Source organism: Rutidosis leptorrhynchoides, chromosome 3 (genome assembly GCF_046630445.1).
Source record: "Rutidosis leptorrhynchoides isolate AG116_Rl617_1_P2 chromosome 3, CSIRO_AGI_Rlap_v1, whole genome shotgun sequence".
In the NCBI taxonomy this organism is placed as follows: domain Eukaryota; kingdom Viridiplantae; phylum Streptophyta; class Magnoliopsida; order Asterales; family Asteraceae; genus Rutidosis; species Rutidosis leptorrhynchoides.
This window is the reverse complement of record NC_092335.1, coordinates 585,371,007-585,379,253: the sequence shown is the minus strand read 5'-3', so window position 1 is coordinate 585,379,253 and position 8,247 is coordinate 585,371,007.

Sequence of the window (8,247 nt, the reverse complement as noted above, 5' to 3'; positions counted from 1 at the left end):
GAACAAGTTAATCATACAGAATATTAAGAGTAGTTAATAGTATTTCGTAGCATAATATGAACTCATTTATAAAAGCTTTTTCTTCATATTAGCGTTTTATAAGTTTAAATTCGGGTAGTACCTACCCGTTAAGTTCATACTTAGTAGCTAATATACAATTCAACTACTACAATTCTATATGAAAAACTGATTATAATAATATTTCGCGTTCAAACTTTTATACAATATTTTACAAACTTACAATACCGCTTATTTTACATAAAGCATGAAATATAGCACACAATAACTTTGATACAAGATAGTTGTGAAGACAATTCTAGCTAGTACACAAGTCGTTCAGCAAAGGCAATAAATACACGTAATTCATACGTCCAGAAACAAGTCATGCATTCTGGTTTTACTAGGACTACTTCCCATCCTTGGTCTTGTGCAACATAACCGTTATGGCCGTTGATAAGACAGCGTGTTGTAACGTCATCAAAGGGACGAGGGTTACGTAATGTCCAACAGTCCCGTAATAATCTAAAAACCTCATTTCTTACCCCAATTACCGACTCCGTCACTTGTGGAAACGTTTTGTTTAATAGTTGTAGCCCGATGTTCTTGTTCTCACTTTGGTGAGAAGCGAACATTACTAATCCGTAAGCATAACATGCTTCTTTATGTTGCATGTTAGCCGCTTTTTCTAAATCACGAAGTCCAATATTCGGATATATTGAGTCAAAATAATTTCTTAATCCGTTGCGTAAAATAGCATTTGGGTTCCCCGCAATATATGCGTCAAAGTAAACACATCGTAACTTATGGGTTTCCCAATGTGATATCCCCCATCTTTCAAACGAAAGTCTCTTATAAACCAAGACATTCTTGGAACGTTCTTCGAATGTCTTACAAACTGATCTCGCCTTAAATAGTTGTGCCGAAGAATTCTGGCCGACTCTAGACAAGATTTCATCAATCATGTCTCCGGGTAGGTCTCTTAAAATATTGGGTTGTCTATCCATTTTGTGTTTTTAAACTGTAAAATAGACAAGAGTTAGATTCATAAAAAAAATACTTATTAATACAAGCAATTTTTTACATATATCATAAAGCATAAGGACACTATATTCCATATATTACACCACACGAATACAACTATCTTATTCCGACTCGCTCGTTTCTTCTTCTTCGGTTTTGGTTCGTTTTGCCAAGTTTCTAGGGATATATGATGTTCCCCTAATACGAGCCGTCGTTGTCCACATTGGTTTAGAAAAACCTGGTGGTTTAGAGGTTCCCGGGTCATTGTTACAACTTAAGGACTTCGGGGGTTGACGATACATATAAAGTTCATCGGGGTTGGAATTAGATTTCTCTATTTTTATGCCCTTTCCCTTATTATTTTCTTTTGCCTTTTTAAATTCAGTTGGGGTAATTTCTATAACATCATCGGAATTCTCGTCGAAATCCGATTCATCGGAGAATTGGTAATCCTCCCAATATTTTGCTTCCTTGGCGGAAACACCATTGACCATAATTAACTTTGGTCGGTTGGTTGAGGATTTTCTTTTACTTAACCGTTTTATTATTTCCCCCACCGGTTCTATTTCTTCATCCGGTTCCGATTCTTCTTCCGGTTCCGATTCTTCTTCCGGTTCCGACTCTTCTTCCGGTTCCTCTTCGGGAACTTGTGAATCAGTCCACAAATCATTCCAATTTACATTTGACTCTTCATTATTATTAGGTGAGTCAATGGGACTTGTTCTAGAGGTAGACATCTATCACATAATATCAAACACGTTAAGAGATTAATATATCACATAATATTCATATGTTAAAAATATATAGTTTCCAACAAAAATGTTAAGCAATCATTTTTAAAGAAAACACGGTCGAAGTCCAGACTCACTAATGCATCCTAACAAACTCGATAAGACACACTAATGCAAATTTTCTGGTTCTCTAAGACCAACGCTCGGATACCAACTGAAATGTCCCGTTCTTATTGATTAAAAACGTTCCATATTAATTGATTTCGTTGCGAGGTTTTGACCTCTATATGAGACGTTTTTCAAAGACTGCATTCATTTTTAAACAAACCATAACCTTTATTTCATCAATAAAGGTTTAAAAAGCTTTACGTAGATTATCAAATAATGATAATCTAATATATCCTGTTTACACACGACCATTACATAATGGTTTACAATACAAATATGTTACAACAAAATAAGTTTCTTGAATGCAGTTTTTACACAATATCATACAAGCATGGACTCCAAATCTTGTCCTTATTTAAGTATGCGACAGCGGAAGCTCTTAATAATCACCTGAGAATAAACATGCTTAAAACGTCAACAAAAATGTTGGTGAGTTATAGGTTTAACCTATATATATCAAATCGTAACAATAGACCACAAGATTTCATATTTCAATACACATCCCATACATAGAGATAAAAATCATTCATATGGTGAACACCTGGTAACCGACAATAACAAGATGCATATATAAGAATATCCCCATCATTCCGGGACACCCTTCGGATATGATATAAATTTCGAAGTACTAAAGCATCCGGTACTTTGGATGGGGTTTGTTAGGCCCAATAGATCTATCTTTAGGATTCGCGTCAATTAGGGTGTCTGTTCCCTAATTCTTAGATTACCAGACTTAATAAAAAGGGGCATATTCGATTTCGATAATTCAACCATAGAATGTAGTTTCACGTACTTGTGTCTATTTTGTAAAACATTTATAAAACCTGCATGTATTCTCATCCCAAAAATATTAGATTTTAAAAGTGGGACTATAACTCACTTTCACAGATTTTTACTTCGTCGGGAAGTAAGACTTGGCCACTGGTTGATTCACGAACCTATAACAATATATACATATATATCAAAGTATGTTCAAAATATATTTACAAAACTTTTAATATATTTTGATGTTTTAAGTTTATTAAGTCAGCTGTCCTCGTTAGTAACCTACAACTAGTTGTCCACAGTTAGATGTACAGAAATAAATCGATAAATATTATCTTGAATCAATCCACGACCCAGTGTATACGTATCTCAGTATTGATCACAACTCAAACTATATATATTTTGGAATCAACCTCAACCCTGTATAGCTAACTCCAACATTCACATATAGAGTGTCTATGGTTGTTCCGAAATATATATAGATGTGTCGACATGATAGGTCGAAACATTGTATACGTGTCTATGGTATCTCAAGATTATATAATATATAATACAAGTTGATTAAGTTATGGTTGGAATAGATTTGTTACCAATTTTCACGTAGCTAAAATGAGAAAAATTATCCAATCTTGTTTTACCCATAACTTCTTCATTTTAAATCCGTTTTGAGTGAATCAAATTGCTATGGTTTCATATTGAACTCTATTTTATGAATCTAAACAAAAAAAGTATAGGTTTCTAGTCGGAAAAATAAGTTACAAGTCGTTTTTGTAAAGGTAGTCATTTCAGTCGAAAGAACGACGTCTAGATGACCATTTTAGAAAACATACTTCCACTTTGAGTTTAACCATAATTTTTGGATATAGTTTCATGTTCATAATAAAACTCTTTTTCTCAGAATAACAACTTTTAAATCAAAGTTTATCATAGTTTTTAATTAACTAACCCAAAACAGCCCGCGGTGTTACTACGACGGCGTAAATCCGGTTTTACGGTGTTTTTCGTGTTTCCAGGTTTTAAATCATTAAGTTAGCATATCATATAGATATATAACATATGTTTAGTTGATTTTAAAAGTCAAGTTAGAAGGATTAACTTTTGTTTGCGAACAAGTTTAGAATTAACTAAACTATGTTCTAGTGATTACAAGTTTAAACCTTCGAATAAGATAGCTTTATATGTATGAATCGAATGATGTTATGAACATCATTACTACCTTAAGTTCCTTGGATGAACCTACTGGAAAAGAGAAAAATGGATCTAGCTTCAATGGATCCTTGGATGGCTCAAAGTTCTTGAAGCAAAATCATGACACGAAAACAAGTTCAAGTAAGATCATCACTTGAAATAAGATTGTTATAGTTATAGAAATTGAACCAAAGTTTGAATATGATTATTACCTTGTATTAGAATGATAACCTACTGTAAGAAACAAAGATTTCTTGAGGTTGGATGATCACCTTACAAGATTGGAAGTGAGCTAGCAAACTTGAAAGTATTCTTGATTTTATGAAACTAGAACTTTTGGAATTTATGAAGAACACTTAGAACTTGAAGATAGAACTTGAGAGAGTTCAATTAGATGAAGAAAATTGAAGAATGAAAGTGTTTGTAGGTGTTTTTGGTCGTTGGTGTATGGATTAGATATAAAGGATATGTAATTTTGTTTTCATGTAAATAAGTCATGAATGATTACTCATATTTTTGTAATCTTATGAGATATTTCATGCTAGTTGCCAAATGATGGTTCCCACATGTGTTAGGTGACTCACATGGGCTGCTAAGAGCTGATCATTGGAGTGTATATACCAATAGTACATACATCTAAAAGCTGTGTATTGTACGAGTACGAATACGGGTGCATACGAGTAGAATTGTTGATGAAACTGAACGAGAATGTAATTGTAAGCATTTTTGTTAAGTAGAAGTATTTTGATAAGTGTATTGAAGTCTTTCAAAAGTGTATAAATACATATTAAAACACTACATGTATATACATTTTAACTGAGTCGTTAAGTCATCGTTAGTCGTTACATGTAAGTGTTGTTTTGAAACCTTTAGGTTAACGATCTTGTTAAATGTTGTTAACCCAATGTTTATAATAACAAAAGAGATTTTAAATTATTATATTATCATGATATTATGATGTACGAATATCTCTTAATATGATATATATACATTAAATGTCGTTACAACGATAAACGTTACATATATGTCTCGTTTCAAAATCATTAAGTTAGTAGTCTTGTTTTTACATATGTAGTTCATTGTTAATATAATTAATGATATGTTTACTTATCATAATATCATGTTAACTATATATATAACCATATATATGTCATCATATAGTTTTTTTACAAGTTTTAACGTTCGTGAATCACCGGTCAACTTGGGTGGTCAATTGTCTATATGAAACCTATTTCAATTAATCAAGTCTTAACAAGTTTGATTGCTTAACATGTTGGAAATATTTAATCATGTAAACATCAATCTCAATTAATATATATAAACATGGAAAAGTTCGGGTCACTACAGATTAGAAGTTATTGTCAATTGAATTTTTGTATTATTATTAAAAATGATTATTATTATCGTCGTCATTATCGTCGTTCTAGTTTTATTTAATTATTATTATTATTATTATTATTATTATTATTATTATTATTATTATTATTATTATTATTATTATTATTATTATTATTATTATTATCGTTATTATTATCATTATCAATAAAAGGTATTATTATCAAAAATTGTTATTCAAATATTATTACTATCAAAACTATAAATAGTATTATTATTATTATTATCATTAAAAAATAGTTATTAGTATTATCATCATAATATTTACTATCATTAATATTATTCTAATTAAAAACTAATACTAGTAACACCTAATTATTATAAATACTATTATTATTATCATTAATATAAACGTGATATAAAAGACGATTTAAAAGCTATTAAATGAATCGATTAGAAAATAATGGGTACGAGTATCATAATGAAATTAAAATATTGATTTAGATAAAATTATCATTTTTATTATTATTATTATTATTATTATTATTATTATTATTATTATTATTATTATTATTATTATTATTATTATTATTATTATTATTATTATTATCATTAGTATTAAAGCTATCATTTTAATAAAAATTATCATTTTAATAGAACTGTCATTGTTACTATAAAATATCATTATTATTATTATTTTAAATAAAATAGTTATTTTAAAGTATCGTAAATATTAAAGTTATCATAACTAGAGTTATCATTTTATCATAATATCATTTTTAGTAAATATAAATATTGATATTTTTTTAATTAATAGAATAATAATAATTATTATTACAAAATAATACAACACTTAATTATTATTATTACCAATGTTATTTTATCAGATAAAAAAAATGTAATACAAATAATATAATTACTTTAATAAAACCTATCATAACATTTTTATGATATTCAATGGACTTTATAAATTTTACTATCTAAGATATATAAAAGTATATTTTTATATATATATAAAGTTTTATTTATTAATAAATGAATTATATTATTTACTCTAATAAATCTTTTAAAAATATTTAAAAATATAAAACGACGATATTTAAACTATATAATAATCATGTATAAATTTTAGAAATCATTTTGAGTCAAATTAACTTTTGTTGACTGTTGCATATTAGTCTCGAGCATTAGGATTGTGGTACACTATGACTTGACTTAAATTGTTAGACGAATATTGACCGACATATAAATATATATAATTAATATAGGTTCGTGAATCCGAGGCCAACCTTACACTTGTTCAATGATGTTATATGTATTTTACTACGAAATACAGTATGGTGAGTTTCATTTGCCTTTTTACCCTTTATATTTTTGGGCTGAGAATACATGCGCAATATTTATAAATGTTTTACAAAATAGACACAAGTACGAGAAACTACATTCTATGGTTGAATTATCGAAATCGAATATGCCCCTTTTTATTAAGTCTGGTAATCTAAGAATTAGGGAACAGACACCCTAATTGACGCGAATCCTAAAGATAGATCTATCGAGCCCAACAAGCCCCATCCAAAGTACCGGATGCTTTAGTACTTCGAAATTTATATCATGTTCGAAGGAGGATCCCAGAATGATGGGGATATTCTTATATATGCATATTGTTAATGTCGGTTACCAGGTGTTCAATCCATATGAATGATCTTTATCTCTATGCATGGGATGTTTATTTATGGGAAATGAGAATATGAAATTCTTGTGGTCTATTAAAATAATTGAAATGATTGTTATGATAAACTAATGAACTCACCAACCTTTTGATTGACACTTTAAAGCATGTTTATTCTCAGGTTTGAAAGAAATCTTCTGCTGTGCATTAGCTCATTTTAAGGATATTACTTGGAGTCGTTCATAACATATTTCAAAAGACGTTGCATTCGAGTCGTTGAAGTTTATTAGAGAATATTATTAAGTAAATGACAGATTAGGTCATTTATAGTTTGGATATTATGAAATGGTATGCATACCTGTCAACTTTTGATGAAATGAAAGTTTGTCTTTTAAAAACGAATGCAATGTTTGTAAAATGTATCATTTAGAGGTCAAGTACCTCGCGATGTAATCAACTATTATGAATCGTTTATAATCGATATGGACTTTGTCCGGATAGATTAGGACGGGTTGTTAAAGTTGGTATCAGAGCGGTGGTCTTAGTGAACCAGGTCTGCATTAGTGTGTCTAACTGATAAGTCGTTAGGATACATTAGTGAGTCTGGACTTCGATCTAGTAGTTATTAGGTTATATTAATAAGTCTGGACTTGAACCTGGTCTGCATGTCAAAAAGTTTTGCTTATCATTTGGTGTCGAAATAAAAATTATCTGCTTATCATTTTTAGTCTTGACACGTGTTTTTGCATTTACTGCATACACGATGTTTAGACGAATATCATATCTTATCATATCTATTACCAGGGATCTTATTTGGCACTTTCCAAAATTTTCTCAGTAAATTATGGAATCTTTTCGCTATAAATATGTATTCGAGAAGATGGAAATATCATCCAATATTCAACCCTCAATTCATATCAAGAATCATTTCATAACTTTCCGTGATCGCGTAAGATGGCCTCTTCGAATAGACCAAGTTCCTCCAGCTCCGAAGATAGCGTGACGGGAGCACACCAACCGATCAACTACCTTGATTTCTTTAGAAAGTGGGGATGGGTTCGCGAAATACTTACCATATGGAGAAATGAAGAAGGTACTCCATATCACGAGCCAAACTTACCACCTAACGTCGGAGTACTCGATCCGCTTACCGGCGAACCTGTTCGCAACACCGTTTTCACTCTTTTCGCAAGGATTTTCCGCCTTGAAGGTCGACTCGATGTAGTTAAAGACAGGATTCGTCCTCTCCTTCCGAATTCTAATCAGATAGGACTATTAGAAGAAGTTAGAAGACTTCGAACTAAATATCAAGAATTGACAAACCTTACGGAAGAATGGGTAGAACAAATCCATAGACTCGTGCTTAAAGTA